Source organism: Herpailurus yagouaroundi, unplaced genomic scaffold, assembly GCF_014898765.1.
Source record: "Herpailurus yagouaroundi ecotype Mexico unplaced genomic scaffold, PumYag 210, whole genome shotgun sequence".
In the NCBI taxonomy this organism is placed as follows: Eukaryota; Metazoa; Chordata; class Mammalia; order Carnivora; family Felidae; genus Herpailurus; species Herpailurus yagouaroundi.
This window is the reverse complement of record NW_024412441.1, coordinates 27,869,283-27,891,719: the sequence shown is the minus strand read 5'-3', so window position 1 is coordinate 27,891,719 and position 22,437 is coordinate 27,869,283. Positions and strand designations below refer to the sequence as shown.

Genomic DNA, 22,437 nt, shown 5'->3' with positions numbered 1-22,437 from the left:
GAGGTGTCAGGGACCTGGGTCTCACGTGTTTACTAACAAGCAAAGTTTAATTGTTATGAATAATCACACCAATTCCTTTATAAATCTTTCCAGCATCATTCTGAATTAAAATTAGGCTAAAAAGCTCCAGTAGGGTAATGACTAAAGGGTCCTGCCCTATTTTATTTGCCAGGAAATGCACGAAGACTCCACAAGCAGCTGTCAGTATAAAGAAGTGCCTGGTCATCAAGAGCTCTTTGGGATATTTTCCTTTAAAAAAAAAAAAAAAAGGCACAATTGTGAGGGAAACAGTGCAATTCCTCCCTTTCCCCATTCTATCTGAAATCCTTTTTAGAAAGGAAGTGTCTTTTCCCCCCTAGATGTTACTCAAAAATTCATAACTGAAAGGAACATGTTTTCTTCTATCAACCTCCATTCAGTGATTTTCTAAATCTGTAACTACCTATTCTAAAAATTCCCTCTCATCAAATATGCACCTCAGTGTAATCAACACTGTCTGCCTAAAGGTGTTTTGGGTGCCTATGCAGCCCTAGCAGATGCACATTTGACACCAGATGGTGACAAAGATAGAAAGGGGCTCTGTTTTAGTGTGTGTGGGGTATAGGTGAGTGTTTGCAAGAGGGGTTCGCAAAAAATGGAGGACAAATAACATGGAGCAAGTCTTTACTGTTACAGTTCCAAATGATGTTAGTGCAACAGCATGCAGGATTGTAGCCTCCAGTTTTGATTCAGTTCCACTCAGTATACAGCACTGTCTCACAGATACAGGCTAGAGCCTTGGCAACTTCTTAGCCAATAGTTTGACTTTATGGTTTCCATAATTTCTCCCTGAGTGATCTGTATCAACCTCCTTCCCTTCTAGAATCCCCTCAACAAGAGCACATAGAAATGTCTCTGAAACTTTTTTGCATCAAGGGTTAAAGAATTAACATATTCCCCTGAGAGTATCTATATTATAAATACAAATATTAAGGCACCCACAAGGAAGAGGGGGGTCCATATCTTACTCCTTCACTCAGGACACGCAGATGTTAGCTCCCTTCAGGGCCACAATTGTCACCTTGGCTCCACCACCCCAGCGGAAAACAGACAACTTACAGATGCTATCAAAATGTAACATACATTTTTTAATTATTTTTTTTAATGTTTATTTTTGAGAAAGAGACAGAGTGTGAGTAGGGGAGGAACAGAGAGAGGGAGACACAGAATCCAAAGCAGGCTCTAGGCTCCAAGCTGTCAGCACAGAGCCTGACACAGGGCTTGAACTCAAGAACCACGTGATCATGACCTGAGCCGAAGTTGGACACTCAACCTACTGAGCCATCCAGGCGCCGCCAAAATGTAACATACTTTTTTTTTGTTTGAAAGAGAGCACAAGCAGGGGAAGGGAAGAGAAAGAGAGGGAGAGAGAGAGAATCCTAAGCAGGCTCCACACTGTCAGAGCAGAGACCAACACGGGGTTCAAACCCACGAACTGAGAGATCATGACCTGAGCTGAAACAAAGGGGCAGACACTTAACTGACTGAGCCATCCAGGTGCCCCATAACACACACTTTTAAAGATTCAAGGAAGAAATTACTAATTTTGTTGTTAACACAATTTAAATTTGTGTGAATTTAAATAGTTGTGAAACATGTAAAAGAATCAAGTGACGAATGTTATCTCTTTCAAAAAGGGTAATACTGGAGGCCTCTGGGGAACTTGGGGACAGTAGCAGAAGAAAGCCTTTCTATTACCAAATTCTGTTCAGAACTTTGGATATTCTGCCTATTCAAAAATAAATAAAAAATACATATGTCTTTACATATGCCTTTTGTACAAAGCCCTAGGATCCTACTGAGACCTAAAATACAGAAAAGGTTAAAGTTTACCATAACAAACATAAAATTAGGATTCCTAAAGTGTCTAATTCTCACAGTTTTGTCAAAACAGATGTGAAAAACAAATGAAGAGAAACAACCACCAATTCTGTTTCTTTTCACTCTAGGCATCACTCTAGATGCTTGATGAATACAATACAAATTAATATTATATTCACTACAAACACAGGGACCTTGACATTGTTTTTTCCTTTTTCAAGTTTTTATTTAAATTCCATTTAGTTAACATAGAGTGTAATATTACTTTCAAGAAAGCTCAACATTAAATAGGACTTGTTTCTATAGAAAGATATAAATAACAGAGTTTGATTTTTAAAAGAGCTTTAAAAAAAGTAATGCAGAATGCTGACAGGGAAAAAGTGCTTGGCAACTACTAAAGGTTAACGAGACAGGAAACACCTAACTGTGTAGGACGAATCCTGTATTTGATGAGTCTAAGGTTAAAGGATGTGAACAGAAAAAAAAAAGTTCCCAAGCTATATAACAAACAAACTGAAACAGTTCTTGCTCTCTGACTTTTAAAATGGTTGTAATGAGGGGTGCCTGGGTGGCTCAGTTGGTTAACCATCGGACTTCAGTTCAGGTCATGATCTTGCGGTTCGTGAGTTAGAGCCCCACATCCAGCTCTCTGCTGTCAGCACAGAGCCTGCTTCTGATCCTTTGTCCCCTACCCCACTCTGGTGCCCCGCCCCCGGGGTTCTTCGGTTTCGGTTTTCCCCTCCCCCCTCTCTCTCCCCCCCTCAACCTCTCCCAAAAAATAAATAAGCACTTAAAAAAAATTTATAAAATGGTTGTAATGACAAATAGGAATTTCAGTAAATGAATGCTTAAGGCCTAACGAAATTGTCACAACCAAGTAAAACTAAATTCTGGGGCTGAAGGTAAAGCTTTCTCACATTGTCTCTAGCACCCCTTCGGATGTGCTCTCAGATTTTATTGAGCTATAAGTAGAACCAGCACTACGATACACGCTGGGAACCCACACAATTTCTGAATAGGAAATTCACAAATGCCACAAAACACACCATTGACCAAGCAGCGCACGGGATAGCCAGATTATCAACTCCTCTCCTCACAATGGTGTTCCTGAACTTCATTCAGCACCAAGGGAGGGAGAACCCACCCCTGGAACACACAACAGGGCGGTGTCAGCAAAAGTGGCCTCATGTCTTCATCTTTTTTTTGTTAACTTTTATACTTTTCCATAGAAACAGAGCTCTCAGTTGTGCCCTCTGTTGACAGCACAGAGGGAGGCCTGTGCCAGTGCATTTTCTGTGGGTCTCTATAGAGGGAAATAGTTCATTCTGCACTCCAAACAATCTCTGAGGGCCAATGAGGAATACTCCTCTCTCATACTCCTATACAGCATCACTCACCTGGGATTCTGCCTCTTCTCAGAGGCTTCCAGGCATCAAGTGTTCACTACCAGGCAGCACTCCAGAACTCCCAGAGCTTTCCTCAGCTCCCATGCCCAGTGGTTGTTAAGGAGCAACAGCTCACAAAAGTTGTTAAGGTGAAGCATCTTCTATCCCACTTTCAATATAGTACAGTTGGGCTGTGAACCTGATTACAACTTTTGTTCACTTGTCTCCAAACTGTTAGGTTCTCTTTGAATCTGTACTTTGACTCCTGGCATAATTAGATATCTGTTCCAGCTTAACGTCATCAGAATAGCTGATAATATCTTTTATAAATTTAAGCCCTTTATTGAGATGACTAAATACAAAGTTCTACAGAGCCTCACACAAGGTCCTGTTCTGCCAGGCTAACATCCAACCCAGTGGTTTTTCACCTTTCAGAAGGTCAGGAACCTTTTATGAACCTGACAAAAGTTAATGACTCAGAAAATGCATGTGAACACAAAGTTTTATCATCATTTCAGGGAAACAATAGATTCTTCAGAAGCCAACAGATGGACTTTACCTTGGATCTTCTGATTTGCACTGATCTTCCCCTTCTCTGGAAACCTGCAACACCACGGTGTAGGACTTTGGATCTCATTTGTTCAATAAGTTTTCACTCAGTGCTCTGCACTGGGCTAGGCACTGTTTCAGAAGAGTTCCTTTGTCTCCCCTTAATGTCTCCGAACCAATCTTTCTTCCACTTATCTTACCCTCTTCCAATCTATCCTCCAAATTTCAAAGTGCTCTTTAAAATTTTTTTTGTTTCTTTATTTTTGAGAGAGAGAGAGAGAGAGAGAGAGAGAGCGAGCAGGGGAGGGACAGACAGAGAGGAAGAAGGAGAATCCCAAGCAGGCTGGATTTCATGAACCATGAGATCACGACCTGAGCTGAAATCAAGTTAGATGCTTAACCAACTGAGCCATCCAGGTGTCCCGTCAAAGTGATACATAAAATATCATGTATTGATCCTGCTGAAAAACTCTTGAATGGCTCACTGCCATGGGGTGCCAAGTGAACCCTGCTGAGCCCATGCCCTCCCACACTTGCAATGAATTCCGGGAGGTTCCCAGGACAGGCATCACTTCCTCTCACCTCCTGGCCTTTCCACATGCAGCTTTATAAGACTAGAAGATGGACCAACTCCTAATCATCCCACTACAACTCAGTGCAAGGATCATCACTTATAAGAAGCATTTCTAGACCCTAAGCACCCACAGTTCCCTTTCTGTTGTTCCCAGAGTGCCTTCCCCTGGCAACTGTGCTTCTGTCCTCATAATCACACAGCCTCACAACAGGTTGCTTCTCTACCCACCTCTCCCCTTAGCATAACAGGTCTGTGAGGGTAGTAATGTATCAGATCATTTACAACTGTGTCCACAAGACCAGATACATGGTAGACGTTTGCATTATTTAAATAAGTTCTTTGATTTAGTGGTTCAACCAATTGATTTTGACAGCCTAATCACTTTACAGTGCTACTTGTGAGATTTTGAAACTTTTTTTTTTTTTGCATTTGACATTCAACATTACCTAAATGAGATTTTTAAAAGGCACACCTATTCTATACTTTTACAAAAATTTACTTTCTTGGTGATACTGTAAAAAGTCAAAAGCTTTTGTAGAGTTGAACAGTACCTCCCACGGTATAAACACTTCCCACTTGGGACTGGAATAAAAAAAAAAAAAAAAAATTTAGCCTAGATTTTTATCTATACCTGACATGATCTAGGTTTTCTAAGTTGAAGTATAATTCACATACAGTGTTAATACTAGGTTTGGGCGTACATATAATGACTCAACAATTCTATACATTACTCAGTGCTCATCATGATAAGTGTACTCCTATGACATAGTCCAGTTTTTAGTGTACTTGGTCTAAGTACTCCTTCAGGCACGAAAGGGTAAAGAAACCTAGTTAAACATCAAACTTCTAAAACTGATCATTAGTATTACTAAACTGTGAATCTTTCTCCTACACAGAAATAAGACAGCGACAAACCAGATTCCATGGCAGAGTTAAGTGGGCCTCATTAGCAGTAACTTTTGTACTAGCTACTAAGAGCCTGTAAACTGGCTGAGCAGTTGTACATTTCCAGGCCATTTATTTCCTTGTGTGACACATAATAAGAGAATAATTTTATGTTTCGCAACTAATTTTGAACTTAATGAAAATGAATCCTTTTTAAAATTTTATCTTATGAATAATCATTTACAGGGGAAGCAAACTCTCTAGTAAAGTAAGAATATCGTCCTTTCTCACTATGTCTAACACATTCATTTCCTAAATATTTATCAGCCCTGCTATCTCTCTAATGAGACCTCTCTAGAGTGCTCTGGGCTATCAATATGCAGGAAGGACGCAGTACTGAAAAACAGATCTGCTGCTTAAGAGTTCTAACTCTGACATGCCATCATAAGTAGGTTGAAGATTAAATTAACTAGAACAAAGAATATGGGAAGGCAGAATAAACTGCCTAAAAAACCAGGCCAGAGTCAAAAAAAAAAAAAATCACCAAAAAAAACGATGCCATTCATAAGGAGATGACACCGCAACAAGTCCCTCTGAATTTTTTCCTTAATCAGCTTTTCTATAACTCAAGCTGGACACACCTGAGTGGACAGCCTGACCTGTCATCAGAGGCTTGTGAGAACTTCACTGCATCATTCCGAGCCAGACACACACTGAAGTTTCTCTCATGACCAACAACATGAGGTCATCTGCAGTACTTTGTTAGACAATTAAAGACTGTTCTCAAAAGATGCTGTCAAAATATGGTGAATTCTATTTCCAAAGGAATTTGAAATAAAATTTCAAGTAACTTATCCCATCCACATTTTGAAAGGGCTAAGTACAGGGTAAGTTGGTGTAAGGGTACAAGAAAGAAACCAGAAATATTCCATGTTTGTCAGCCTTCTTGCTATGCTTGACATATAAGCACACAGGAAGTCATTTCACTATGAAAATCCTCAATTTTTCCATTTAGAAACACAAGAAACCAAATTAGATGATATCACTGGTCTTTCCCCTATATTAAAAGGACTTGATTTTAAGAAAGGACCTGAGTAACATGATGTGCCAATGTCGACTAAGTTCTGACACAGCACACTTTACCCCTAATGACTGCATTAGTGAGAAATTCCATTGCTAGGAACACAAGGGTCAGGATTTATACATTAGCTCTTCAAAAAGTATTTCCTGGAGTCCTACCATATGTCAGATCCTCAGTGTAGAGGCAGGAACAGAGGAGAAAGATACTGAGCATCTTTGAACTTTTCTTGATTGTTCTTTCCCTGTATACTTTCTCTTTGGGTGAAAAGAACTATTCCAAAAGTAAGATCTAATGAGAATATAAAATGCCATGAAAAGGCATACTGATCATCCCAGCCCCAAAACACATCTGCTGCAAAACCAGAGAATCCTCCTCAACAGAGCCCTGAGACCATAGGGAAGGAATAAGGAAGTAGGTGTCTGCAGGAGGACTGCACTTTTCCTCCGGAGCATAAATTATTTTTTTTAATTTTTTTTTTTAACGTTTCTTTATTTTTGAGACAGAGAGAGACAAAGCATGAACGGGGGAGGGTCACGGAGAGGGAGACACAGAATCTGTAACAGGCTCCAGGCTCTGAGCTGTCAGCACAGAGCCTGACGTGGGGCTCGAACTCACGGACCGCGAGATCATGACCTGAGCCGAAGTCGGCCACTTAACCGACTGAGCCACCCAGTTGAGCATAAATTATAATGTTGGTACCTCATTTGATGTACTAAACATGTTTTTGGAAAACTGAGTGTAAGATTAAACTTTTTTAACAGAATAATTTTTAATTCTCTAAGGAAACTTGTTTTAAAAAGAAATCCTACTGGTAATATTTCAACAAAGGGAGCTTTTCTGAAAATAAAAATTTTCACACATTCAACCTAAGACATATGTTTTAATATAACTTTTTATAACATTGCTATAAATATTGTTTCTACTCTTTCTACTTGTCCACCTTATACCTCGATATGTGCTGAGCCTGTTTCTAAACTAAACTCTCATTTTAAAAAATCCAATAGGTGAAGTACTTGTGTGTGAGAGGAGGGAAGAAACAGTTATTTCCACATTCCAAGAGAGTCAGTCACGAGCCAGGAATTTTGATCTTCTGAGAACCTGGAAGAAGAAATACAGTTCTGCTCCCTGCCCTGGAATTCAAGAGGCGTGTCATAAAAAGTAAACCACAATACCTGCCTTACCCCAGTATAGGATTCATTACAACAGTTAGCACTGTCAACACATCAACTTTTATATCAAAACTGTTTTCACCAAGTTCTCAAAATATTTCCAGGTTCTGTATAAATTCTAATCTCAAAGGCAACATAAAAAAATTTGTGTTGCCTCATTTCTAATGTCAGTGTCATCTCTTCACTTACTGTTATTTTTTTCTCCCTAGCTCAGATAAAAGTTCAATACCATGACAAAAAAAGAATTTAAAATTTTAAGAAAGCTCTAAAGACATAATTATTTCAATAAGGACAATATTTCCTGCATAGTTTTACCATTTGAGAGTGATTGATGACAATTATTTGATACAAAAAGGTATTCACGATATAGTACTTTGTGAAAACAGAGTTGAGGACACTGCCCACTGCTTCCATTTTACATGAAAGACCACATATGTATACACCATGTATGTATGCACATTCACACATCCACAAACACCAGAGAGTCTGGAAGAGTATATACCTTCCAAAATATCTCTGGTTGACAGTATTTGAAAAGATTCAAAATTATTTTTTCTTGTGGACTGTCTATATCTTCTAAGTTTTCTACAACAGAAAAATATAGTTCTATTTAATAAGGAACCAAAATTTAAAATGCTTGAGGTAACGAACAGAAAAATTAAATTAAGATCCATTATCCCATCTTCCAAAGGGATTTCTAATCAAATCAGGAAGAAAGGACACCTCAGAAACCCTCAATATATATAATGAAATATGGATGCATCCTCTAGAGTGGGTCGGGTTTGAGTGGGAACAGCAGTACAGAAGAGGATTTGGGGAGAGGTAAGTGGACGGCACTCCAGGTGGAGGAAACATCAGTGCAATGTGATTGAGAGATATGTCAAGAGGAAAGTGAGACTGACAGAGCAGTGGATCTTCTAAGCCAGGACCACAGCTTTCAAGGTAGCACAAAAAAAAAAAAAAAAAAAAAAAAAGGAAAGCCATGTACAGAGGATCTCATTGCCCAAGTGTAAGATGAAGGTCCAGCTGAGACTGTTCATGGGAATGAGAAGGGGACAGGCACAGACAACATTACATCAGGACTGATGGGCAGGGCTCAGCAAAAGGGCACAGAAGAGTGTGCTGTGACCGCCCCAAGGCAATCATTGCACACTGAGAGAGCCCCAAACATGTGGCAAGTCCTGCTCTAAGACCAGGGACCCACTGTCCTTGTGGGGCTTGCAGTCTACTGCTGGTACTAGTACTAATCATACAATCACACAAATACAGATTTAAAAACGTGTCAAATGATAGAAGAATAGGGTACCATGAGAATGCTTACAGCAAGGAGTGGGAGGGATGGCAGGGAAACATTTTCTGAAATGGAAACATTACCCCCAAAAGCTGGGATCTGATACCCTGCAAACCCAAAAGGTATGAGGTCACTAAAGGCAAGAGGGCCCAAGGTGTGAGGAGCATTCGTGGAAACAGGATCAGTTGATAGAGACCCAGGGCCAGGAGGAAAGGAAATCCCACCTTGTGGCTAAAGGGAAGTGCTGGCAGGTGAGGTGAGAGACAGGCAGTGGCATGGCATCTTTTAACCTAAGAGCGAAGGGAAGCCACCATACTGTTAAACAAGGGCCCAACAGGATCAAATCTGTTCCACAAAGATTGCTCTCACAGTGGCATGTGGGGAGGGTGGATTTTAAGGAGCAAGTGGGGACAATCATGGAGGCAGTGCAGGGAAGAGATAACAGCCTGAGTTATAGTGGTATGAGAGGAATTTAGGAGGTAATGGAGAGGCCGGGGTAGGAGAGGCAGTAAGCACTGACACTGTTAACATCTCCCCATATTCTGTTTGTGACGAAGCAATAACACTGACCTGGGGAAATACAGCAAGAGCTGTACTTCATGTTCCTTTAATCTTGTTCACAGAGAGGCAGGCATTTTAAACCTACTTTGAATCTGATAAATAGTTTTTAGAGAGTGTTTACAAAAGAAAAAGCTGGGACACAAAAATGTTCACCTCACAAAGTTCAAAGTCTCCCAACTCTCTAATATGGTTGATCATTACTAACAACAGAGGGGTCTAAGTGCCTACCAAACACCCTGTACTTACTATCTAGTTTAATGTTCATCTCAGTCCTATGAGGTGTGTATCACTCTTCCCGTTTTGCAGATGAAGTTACAAAGTGTTAAAATAGTTAAATGTCTTTTCAAAATTTTATTTTATTTATTTCTTCTTCTTCTTCTTCTTCTTCTTCTTCTTCTTCTTCTTCTTCTTCTTCTCCTCTTTTTTTTTTAGAGACAGAGAGTGTGAGCCGGGGAGAGGGGCAGAAGGAGAGAGAGACAGAGAGAATCCACGCTCAGTGTAGAACCCCTTGTGGGGCTCGATCCCATGACACTGGGACCATGACCTGAACCAAAATCAAGAGTCGGATGCTCAAATGACTAAGTCACTTAGCACCCCAGTAGTTAAATGTCTTGACCAAACAACATAACCAATAAGGCAGATAATGTGGATCCCAACCCAAGTTTACCTGACTCAAATGTTCCTGTTTTAGCCAATGACTACACTGTCTCTGGGCCCCCAAATGCTCTCCTCACAGATCATCAAAAGGTCACTCTGAACTAGAACTGCCTTTCAATACTGATAAATCTAACCCAGGAAGCTTCTGGAAAGCTCAGGACCCTGACAGGCACAGGTGCCCTGAGGAAAAGTCCCAGACTATAAACACAGACTAGAGACAGCTGGCCCACACTTTCCATCCCCGGAAATGAAAAGTAGTCTAGTTATGCTCTAGACGAATACTGTGAATGGGGAGTCTGAGGATTTGGAAAGAGACCTATAGTGCACTCCTGTACAATACTCACTAATACACATCTTCCTCCTCAGCTAATTTTCTCCCACCAGTCCGGAAGTAAAGGCCTGTGAAAGAAAGGAGTCAAATTGGTAGTCTTAAATTTAACTGAACTCCTGGATTCCTTTGAGTTCTGCAGGTTGAAATTACCAATGCTGCCTTACTTCCTTGCAGAGTACATGTGATGACTCAATGTTTCCATGAGTTCTGGAAAAAAAAAGGCAAAACTTCTAATGAATACCGGTTTCCTCTAACAGAGCAAGTCTGCTGAAACCATGTAGACTGTTACATGGCAACAAGGGAGGCTCTGGAAGCAACTGAGACAACACAGCGATGTTAGGAGGGTGTGGGTGCAGGAAGAGGCACTGAGAATATGACCAAGCCCATTTTAATTCCTTTGAGAGCACTTCATGCCATAAACAAATGTTAGTGTTTAAGCCATACACACCACCTGCTTCTGGTACCTTATAAAGGAGGCTATTTCAAAACACAAACCAATCACTACATGAGAATAATAAAGAAAAAAAAGTATGCAGTTTTATTCCCCAATCCTGATATTAACAAATCCCTGTAAAGCCATATTTGGTCTCTACATACTAGAGAAATATGTTCTACTGAACAAAAATTCTTAAAATTTTTTTTTCAACGTTTATTTATTTTTGGGACAGAGAGAGACAGAGCATGAACGGGGGAGGGGCAGAGAGAGAGGGAGACACAGAATCGGAAACAGGATCCAGGCTCTGAGCCATCAGCCCAGAGCCTGACGCGGGGCTCGAACTCACGGACCGCGAGATCGTGACCTGGCTGAAGTCGGACGCCCAACCGACTGCGCCACCCAGGCGCCCCTAAAAATTCTTAAGATAGAGGTGAAATACCTAAAACTTACTGAGATCCGTATCACACAAAGCAAAGGAACTCATCTCTTAGCAAACTCATCTCTCCCCTACCATGGGACCCAGCTTCTTCCCTGACATTCACTATGATTTAGGAAATAATACCTCTGTTAAGAGCTATATTTACTGAGTGCTTACTATGTGCCAGGCATGTTCTACAAGCATTTATCAAATTTATATTCTGCAGTGATACAATAAAGTAAATAATACTATTATTCCCATTTTAAAGATGCTGAAACTGTGGTAGCAGTGCATGTAATCTGTCCAAGATCATACAGTTTTTATGTGATTAAGAATTTGAAACCTTATGCTTGGTTTTAAATCATGCTTTTAACCATTACAGTGTGCTGCCCCCTAGCCAGAAAATGGCTATTCTTCTCAACAGTAGAAGAGAGCTTACGATCAGAAATTACTTTAAAATTCAACCAAGGCTAATAAACACAAGGTAGTATCCTGGACAGGATGCTGAAATAGACAAAAAGACACTATGAAGGTGATGAAAGATCTTAACAAGAGAGGAAACTGGGTGAGAGGTATAGACTGAATGCTCTACCTTTGCAACTTTCCCATAAATCTAACATTATTCTAAAAATAAAAGTTTATTTAAAAAATTCAAAATGATAATTCAACATGACAAGAGAGCTAGTATCTCCAAAAAAGTAATTACAAGAAAGAAAAATGGGGAAGGGGTTTTCCTCCAAATTAAAAGAAATTTAAGAGACATAACAATCAAATGTATTAATAAGTATGGCCTTTGTTTAGATCCTGGTTCAAAGAAACCAACTGTAAAGGAATATTCTTAGGATAGGTGGTAAAATTTGACCAGGGACTGGGTATTGGTTGATACCAAAGATTTATCACTCACTCAGTTAGATGTGGTAATAGCACATGTTTATATAAGAAAATGACCATATTATGAGAGACTAATTCTGAAGTGTATCGAGATCAACTGACCTAATGTCTGGGATTTGCTTTTAAATACTTAAGTAAATTAAGAGAGAGAAAAGACCCCAATAGCCAAAGCACTCTTGAGAAAGAAGAACAAAGCTGACCTCAAACTACATTACAAAGCTACAGTAATCAAAACAGTATGGTATTGGCATAAAAACAGACACATAGTTCAATGGAACAGAATAGAGAGCCCAGAAATAAACCCATGAATTTATGGTCAGTTAATTTATGACAAAGGAGCCAAGAACATACAACGGGACAGGAAAGTCTCCTCAGTAAATGGTGCTGAGAAAACTGAACAGTTACATGCAAAGAATGGCACTAGACCACTCCCTTATACCACACACACACACACACACACACACACACACACACACTCACACAAAACTAACTCAAATGGTTTAAAGACTGAAACATATGACCTAAAACCATAAAACTCCTAGAAGTAAACATAGGTAGTAAGCTCCCTCACATCATCTTTGCTATGATTTTTTTAAAATAAAGTTTAATGTGTATTTATTTTTGAGAGAGAGACACACACATAGCATGAGCAGGTCGGGCAGAGACAGAGGGAGACACAGAATCTGAAGCAGGCTTCAGGCTCTGAGCTGTCAGCACAGAGCCTCATGCAGGGCCTGAACTCATGAACTGTGAGGCCGTGACCTGAGCTGAAGTGGGACACTTACCCGACTGAGCCACCCTGGTGCCCCATGCAATGATTTTTAAAATTTGAAACCAAAAGTCAAAGGCATGGGAAGCAAAAATAAACAAGTGGTATTACATCAAACTAAAAAGCTTCTGCACAGCAAAGAAAACCATCAACAAAATGAAAGGGCAACCTACCAAATGGGAGAAAATATTGGAAATCATACATCTCATGAGGTTTAATATCCAAAACATAAGAACTCACACAAGTCAACAGCAAATAAAACAATCTGATTTAAAAATAGGGGGAGGGGTGGCAGTGCACCTGGGTGGCTCAGTTGGTTAAGAATCTGATTTCGGCTCAGGTCATGATCTCATAGTTCGTGGGTTCAAGCCCTGCATTGGGCTCTGTGCTGACAGCTCAGAGCCTGGAGCCTGCTTTGGATTCTGTGTCTCCCTCTCACTCTCTCAGCCCCTTCCTTGCTGGTGCTCTGTCTCTCAAAACTAAACAAATGTTAAAAAAAAATTAAAAAAAAAATAGAAGATCTAGACATTTTTCCAAAGAAGACATACAGACGGTCCTACAGTGCTCCACATCACTCATCATCAGAGAAATGCAAATCAAAACCACAGTGAAATACTGTATCACATCAGTTAGAATGGCTAGCTACTAACAAAAAGACAAGAAATAACGAGTGCTCACAAAGGTATGGAGAAAAGGGAACACCCTTGTGCACTGTTGGTGGGAATGTAAATTGGCGTAGCTACTGTGGAAAACGGTATGGATGTTCCTCAAAAACTTAAAGACAGAACTACCATATGATCCAGCAACTGCACTTCTGGGTACTTATCTGAAAGAAACACAAACACTAACGTTAGAAGATATCTGCAACCCCATGTTCCTTGTGGCATTATTTACAAAAGCCAAGACATGGAAACAACCTAAGTGTTCACTAATGGAAGAGTATAGAAAATGCGATTTATATACATATATTCATGTATACACACACACACACACACACACACACACACACACACACACACTGTGATTAAGCCACAAAAAAGAATGAAGTCTTGCTATTTGCAACAACATGGAAGGACCATGAGGGCATTATGCTAAGTGGAGTAAGTCAGACAGGGAAAGGCAAGTATCTTATGATCTCACTTATATGTGAAATCTAAAACAAACAAACAAACAAACAACACAGAGAAAAAAGAACTCCTAGATACAAAGAACAGATTGGTGGTTGCCAGATGTGGGAATTGGGGAGTAGGCAAAATTGGTGAAGGTGGTCAAAATGTACAAACTTCCAGTTATAACATAAATCATGGAAGGGGCATGGGTGACTCAGTGGGTTAAGGGTCCGACTTCGGCTCAGGTCATGATCTCGCCACTCTGGAGTTTGAACCCCATGTCAGGCTCTGTGCTGACAGCTCAAGAGACTGGAGTCTGCTTCGGATTCTGTGTCTCCCTCTCTCTCTCTGACCCTCCCATGCTCGTGCTCTGTCTCTCTCCCTCTGTCAAAAATAAAATAAATATTAAAAAAAATTTTTTTTAAATAAAAAAAACCACAAGGATGTAACATACAGCATTGTGACTGTAGTTAATAGTACTGCACTGCATATTTGAAAGTTGCTAAGAATAGATCTTAACGTCCTCGTTACAAGGAAAATTTTTGTAACTATCTTAATGGATATTTAGACTTACTGTAGTAATCATTTCACAGTATATAAGTATCAAATCATTATGTTGTATACCTGAAACTATGTCAATTATATTTCCATTAAAAAAGAGACAAAAACAAGATATATGAAGCAAACATGGTAATACAGTAACTAAGGCAGAGTAATGAGTACATGGAGGTTCATTTCTTCCATTTTTATATTAGAAAATTTTCATACTAAAATTATTTTAACTTAAAACAAAATTCAACCAATGGGGATGAAAACAAGCATAACTACCTTGAAGTCATAACATAATACCCTGACAGCAGTATAAAAACAGCCCCCACATGCACAGGGAGAGAGGAGAAAATAATATTCTAGGTAGAGAAGAAAGAAATAGAACAAAAGCACAGAATGGTGGTAAATTGACCCAGAGAACAGCAGATAGCCTCATTTTGTGAAAAGAGTATGAGTAGAGAAGTAGAAGATAAGGCATCAAGACAGGGCCATATTTTGAGGATTTGTCAGTGCCAAGCTAGGAAATATTATGAAACGTGTGATAAAGGGTCACAAATGGTTTGGATTCAGGATGGAGAAGGTTATAGGCCTGGATAGATCCATCTGTGAAAGACCAGCTAGGCAGCAAGATGTGCCATGTGAGGAGGGAAAGAGAAGACTCGAGAATGGAGGTGGAGCCTTCATGACTTTTGAGGTGAAAAGGTTGGTGAGAAAAAACAAAACAAACAAGAGTATATACACCGAAACAGGAAATTCTTTTGCAAACACCTAGCCAGACAATGCCCCAAACAAGGCCACTTCAAACCCTCAGCACTCTCAAATCATCCGTCCACCCTCCTTTCCCATCACTCTTGTGGATAACCTTGCTTACCTTAGAGAAAACAGAAGTCATCTGAAAGAAGCCACCTTGACTGTCCACAAGCCCTCGTTTTCACTATACTCCCCCCTTCTTACAGGATGACTTCCATTTCAACAGAATTTAATAAATGGCACAAAATAACACTGATTCTACATTATTGTCATCTTGTTGTGGTGCTAATGACAATAATGCTTATGGTGTTAATGCTCTACATACTATTTCATGTAATGGTCACAACACCCTGTGACACAAGTGCTATCCCCTATTTTGCAGAAGTAGAAACCAAGCTCTATACTTAGCAAATGACAGCACTGGAGTCTGAATGGGTATATCAGGTCCCCAGCTCCCCAATCTATAATCACTCTATTGTACCGTCTCTCTAAATGTCTATCATTAAGAGACAAGATGTAAAAAGTTGTGATCTCTTCAATGGAATACTATATAGCTACAAATGAAAGTAATTCACTAAAGCTACATAAATCCATATGAATTAATCTAAAAAATGTTACGTCAAAACTCTAAGTTTCATAGTAACACAAATAGCATACACTATATACAATCTAAAACAAAAGAAACAATCTCATGCACTGCTAAGAAAACATAACTGTGTAATAAAAGTATAAAGACATACACAGAAGTAATACAAATTTAGGAAAATGCTTTCCTCATGGAAGAAAAGTGGATGGGAGGATATTTGAAACAGGAAAGTATACCAAGAGATTTCAACTATATTTGTTTTTTAAATTATTTTTTTGATGTTTTTAAATTTTTATTTAAGTTTATTTATGTGTGAGAGAGAGTGTGTGTGCACACGAGTGGGGGAAGGGCAGAAAGAGAGGGAGAGAGAGAGAATCCCAAGAAGGCTCCCACTGTCAATGCAGAGCCCAATTCAGGGCTTGAACTTACCAACCATGAGATCATGACCTGAGCTGAAATCAAGAGTCAGACGTTTAATTAACAGTCTGAGCCATGCAAGTGCCCCTCGACTATATTTGTAATGTTTTCTTTCTTAAGATATGTGATAGGCATTTGAAGCCTCCTTCTAGTAAGTCCTATGCCATTTTTTTTAAATGAAAAAAGGATGAAAATACAGAGCAGACGTTCTCTTAGATAGCATATTTGTAAGTCCACAAATTTCAAAGCACTGCTTCTGCCATCATGTGGCTCCTAAAGATATTACATGCACACAATTTTCAGAAAAAGAAAGGAAGTTTAAAAAGAGGCATTGTTAATTCTCAGGTACAAGATCATATGGATGTAACCCACAGAGAAGCCTGAGTAAGCCACTTACTTGATACATAACCATTATTAAAAACATCTTACCACTTCTAAATAATAATAAAACAGAAGACATAAAACATATGCTAGGTGCAAAAGAATAACACTGGACCCCTATCTTACACCATTCACAAAAATTAACTCGAAATGGATTAAGGACTTATGCGTAAGACCTGTAACTATAAAACTCATAGAAGAAAACACAGCAGAAAAGTAACTTGACATCAGTCTTGATAGTGATTTTTTTGGATGAGATACCAATAGCACAAGCGACAAAAGCAAAAATAAGTAAGTGGAACTACATCAAACCAGAAAGTTCCCACACAGCAGAAGAAGCAATCAACAAAATGAAAAGGAAACCTACAGAAAAGAAGAAACTATTTCCAAATCATGCATCTAAGAACAGGTTAATATCCAAAATTTATAAGGAACTCATACAACTCAACAGCCAAAACACAAACAACCTGACGAAAAAATGGGCAGAGGCCATGAACAGATTTTCCAAAGATATAAAAATAGCCAACAAGTTCATGAAATGTACTCAACATCACTAATAATCAGGAAAATTCAAAACCACAAGTAAATATCACCTCGTACCTGTTTGAATGGTTAGTATCAGAAAGATAAGAGTTAAGTATTAGTAAGATGTGGAGAAAAGGAAACCCTTGTGCACTGTTGGTGGGAATGTAAATTGGCATTGCTACTGTATAAAACAGTATGAAGTTCCTAAAAAAATTGAAAATAGAACTACCATATGATCCATCAATCCCACTTCTGGGTATACATTTGAAATGAAATCACTATCTCAAAAAGATATCTGCATTCCCTTGTTTTCTGCAGCATTATTCACAATAGTTAAGACATGGAAACAACCTAAGTGTCCATCAATTGATACAAATGGATAAAGAATGTAGCATATGTATGCATACATATACAATGTAGTATTATTCAGCTTACAAAAAAAAGGAAATCCTGCCATTTGCAACCTCACGGGTGGACCTTGAGAGTATTCTGCTAAGTGAAATAAACCAGAGAAACACAAATACTGTATGATATCACTTATATGTGGAATCTAAAAACACCGAATTCATAGAAATGAAGAGTAGGATGGTGCTTGCCAAGGGCTGAGAGGTGGGGGAAACGGGGAGATGTTGATCAAAGGGCATAAACTACCCTTTGACCATAAACTACCCTTACACCATAAACAGGTGTAAGATGAGAAAGTTTTGGGTATGTAATACACAGCATGATGACTATCATAGTTAAAAATACATGTATTTGCAAGTTGCTATGACAGTAGTCTTAATGGTCTCACCATAACGTCAACAAAATGGTGATTGCATGTCTTAAATCACCACACTGTAAACCTCAAAATTACACAATGTTATATGCCAATCATATCTCAATAAAGCTGGAAAAATAAAAATCATAAAAGCCAGTTTGGTAGGAAGCCCACTCAGAAGAAGAAAAGTATGAGAGAGTTATTGGAAAGAAACTGTTTAAGAGAGAAGGATCAACGTAAGACACGTTAAGGTTAAATAGTCAAGACCAGCAGAAAGATGGGCTTTCAGATGCAATTCCATTAATAGCTAAATGAAGATCTAGACACAAACGTCAAAACCCAGAAGTAAATGAACAGAAAGAACACAGTAAAAAGAAACCTTGTACATAACATTAAGTTTCACTTCATTTTGTACTTCAGAATTCAGTATTAAAAAAAATTTAATGTTTATTTTGAGAGAGAGATAGAGAGAAAGAACAAACAAGTGGGGGGGGGGGGGGGGGCGGGCAGAGAGAGAGGGAGACACAGAATGCAAAGCAGGCTCCAGGCTGTCAGCACAGAGCCCAATGCAGGGCTTGAACCCACAAACTGTGAGGCCATGACCTGAGCTGAAGTTGGACGCTCAACTGACTGAGCCACCCAGACACCCCTAGAATTCAGTATTTTTAATAGCAAATTTTACGAGAGATCAACATCTTTCCCGAATATCCAGGTTAGAGAGAAATAAACCTAAAAATTGTATCACAGTGAATCTTAACTAGTTAGAAACACGTCCCTGTGTAAAATTAATTGCACAAGCACTACCTATACAGTAAAGGTATTAGATAACTGGCATGTTTCACTACATTCTATTTATCACCGGCTGCCCCCTGCCCCCCCCAAATATTGTACAGCAGTGCCCAATATGGCCTTCTGATCAAAGGTGTCCCTGGGCGGGGCACCTGGGTGGCTCAGTGGGTTAAGAGCCCAGCTCTTAGTTTTGGCTTGGGTCATGGTCTTGCAGTTTCATGGGTTCGAGCCCCACGTTGAGCTCTGTGCTGACCGTGTGGAGCCTGCTTGGGATTCTCTCTCTCCCTCTCTCTCTGCCCCTCCCCAACTCACACTGTCTCTGTCTCTCAAAATAAATAAACTGAAAAAAAAGAGGGTCCCTGGTCACCTCGATGCCCAAACTAAACTCTTGAAGTCATCCTCAGCAACTTCTTTCTCACCAACCCACTCACCAAAAGTAGTTGATTTAATGCATGAGATGTCATTTCCATTTCTCTCTTCATTTATATTTACATGTCTGAGGTCCTTCCCATAGTGTCCTGCATACCCAGCTGATGACCCCATCCTCACTCTCCTTAAGAGGCTGGGTTCAGAGTCAACCAGCCTTGAACTCAGATCCCAGCTTTGATACTTAATAGCTACTTTTTTAAAAAAAAAGTTTATTGGGGCGCCTTGGTGGTGCAGTCGGTTAAGCGTCCGACTTCAGCCAGGTCACGATCTCGCGGTCCAGGAGTTCGAGCCCCGCGTCAGGCTCTGGGCTGATGGCTCAGAGCCTGGAGCCTGTTTCCGATTCTGTGTCTCCCTCTCTCTCTGCCCCTCCCCCGTTCATGCTCTGTCTCTCTCTGTCCCAAAAATAAATAAACGTTGAAAAAAAAAATTAAAAAAAAAAAAGTTTATTTATTTTGAAAGAGAGCACGTGAGGGGAGAGGGGCAGAGAGGGAGAGAGAGAGAATCCCGAGAATGCTCTGCACCGCCAGCATGGAGCCCGATGTGGGGCTCGAACCCATGAAGTTACAAGATCATGACCCAAGCTGAAACCAAGAGTTGGATGCTTAACTCACTGAACCATCCAGGCCCCCCACTTTTAAAAAAAAATGTTTATTTCTTTATTTTGAGAGGGAGAGAGAGAGAGAATCTCAAGAAGGCTCCACACTGCCAGTGCTGAGCCCCACTTGGGGCTTGATCTCACAAACCATGGTGACCTGAGCCAAAATCGAGTCAATGCTTAACCCACTGAGCCACCCAGGTGCCCCTCTTTTCTTTCTTTTTTTTTCAAATTTGTTTAATGTTGATTTATTTTTGAAAGCGAGATCAACAGAGTGCAAGTGGGGGAGGGGCAGACAGAGAGGGAGACACAGAATGCAAAGCAGGTTCCAGGCTCTGAGTTGTAAGCACGGAGCTCAATGTGGGGCTCAAACCCACGAACCGTGAAATCATGACCTGAGATGACATCAGACATTTAATGGACTGAGCCACCCCAGTGCCCCACTTTTATTTCTAAAAAGGAAATTGTTATAGCCATACCCCATACAGCTCCTACGAAAAGCACATGGAAACCTCACTGAAAATGGCAGGAAGCCCTGAAGGGGGAGCTCTCACTAACGCACCATCACCACTCATAATCAGCAGGAAGAAGGAAGGTAATTCTTATCTTGACAAGAAAGGGCACTTTTCCCATAGAAATTTTATCTCTGGCTTTTAAGAAAAAGTGGGACAATCGCTCCCTGCTCCAAAATCAATCACAGTCTCAAACTCCTGTTCTTCCCTAGTGAACTTTTGTTCACAACAATCCTCCCCAATTTCCCCTTAACACCTAATAAAAGCAAGCTTCCCTTTGTCCCTTTCGACTTACCTATGGTTTGCCATAGTTTACTTGTCCCAAATTGCAGTTCCAATCCTATTCCCAGATAAACTCATTTTCCTAGGAAAATAACTGGCTATTTTATTTTTAAGGTTGACAAGTGGCACATACTAAGTGTTAAATACAAAATAAATATCACCATTATCAATATTTCTCCTCTCCCCTACTGCCATCAAAGTTTTTCTTAGTGCAAATCTGATCATACCATGTCTCAGTTTAGAAGATTTCTATGGATGTCTATTTTATATAGGATACAGTTTAAAGACTTTGGCATAACATATGCAACATATGTAGGAGTGCTGACAATACTGACCCCATCCCTTTGGCTCTGTATCATGTTCAAGTTCAACTGATGACTTCTTTGGGGGCTATATGTTCCAGGCCCCTTGGAGACTGACATGCATACCTTAGAAATGCCTGCCATGGCTGGGATGAGTAAGGCTTGTTTTGGCCTCTCTATGTTAGATATAACATAGCCCTCCCCCTTCCTGACGCACAGGTGATGCCACAAGATCTAATTAAAGGTTAGCTGTCAGGTGCATGCAAGCCCTTTGAGGTGTGTGCAAACCCTTTGATCTCACTATAGTGCCCTTCTGCATGTCCCCTTGCTCTATAAAATCTGTAGACTAAGATCTGGACTTTATGGAAAGTAACTATGCAGCTGCCATGGATTGTTTTCTGCTCTATCCTCCCCACCCTTTGCCCCCTTGTCAGTAAATTACCCTAAATAAAAGTCTGTAAACTGTATGGAGCCACCTTCTTCCTTTTCTGGTCTCAAAGTGCCTTTTCAGTTGGGGGAACCATGTACTGTCCCTCCCCCATCTTCTAACAACGTAACTCTTCACAACGTACTTACCTTTCTGGCCTCCTTGCCAGCCATTTTTTTTCCTTCCAACTGTGAATCCCCTTCCCACAATGAGCCACCTTCCCCAACCACTGTTCCCCCAACTTAGCACACTCTTTTGTGTCCCCTTAAGGACAGGCAGCAGAGAGTCAAAGGAGCCAGTGGGTTATACTAGATGGTTTCCATAAAGCCTCCACCACTGTAAGGAGTGATCACATCTCTACCCTTTGGCTTTGGTGCCCAAGTGCCCCACAGAGGGAAGGCTGCACCAGGCTCCTGAGGCCTCCCTCTGGCTTTTCTGCCATTCTAGCTATTACATGGCCACCAGCAAGTTTTCTGCAAAGTCTTCACTTTCCTTGCTTGTACATCAAAGACAGCACATGTTTGTTTACTTCACAATCTTTTTGTAAGAATTAAATAGCGTATTAGAAACAAAGTGGGGAAGGGGCGCCTGGGTGGCGCAGTTGGTTAAGCGTCCGACTTCAGCCAGGTCACGATCTTGCGGTCTGTGAGTTCGAGCCCTGCGTCGGGCTCTGGGCTGATGGCTCAGAGCCTGGAGCCTGTTTCCGATTCTGTGTCTCCCTCTCTCTCTGCCCCTCCCCCGTTCATGCTCTGTCTCTCTCTGTCCCAAAAATAAATAAACGTTGAAAAAATAAAAAATTTAGAAACAAAGTGGGGAAGATAATTACTATAGCAATGTCAGCCACTCAGTATACTACTACTGGGTCACAGAGAAGTCAAAAAGGGTATCAGAAGTCAAAAGTGTCTGCAGCAGAGAGTGAAGACCCCTACACAATTCATTAAGCATGTTTTAAGGCACTACTGCAAGTATATGCGAGATCATTCCTTGTTCCTAATCTTTGCTCCAACAGAACTATTCCAGCATATGCCTCCCACCACCCATAGATGCCTAAGGCCATCCCCAAGCCTCCAGGCCTTCTTTGACATCTTGCTATAGGTAGAAACTTCTGCCTTGATTTAAATTCCTGGGCAAAAATAACCCCCTTACTTTACAGAATTCAAAAATGAG

The 22,437-nt window shown here is 40.3% G+C and overlaps 1 protein-coding gene across 3 annotated transcripts in view; it reads right to left on the bottom strand.

The window, feature by feature from the left end:
• The window catches only part of LIMS1 (LIM zinc finger domain containing 1), a 155,484-nt gene that overhangs the window by 67,677 nt on the left and 65,370 nt on the right, over positions 1 to 22,437 (bottom strand). The gene's annotated exons all lie outside the window — the stretch shown is intronic.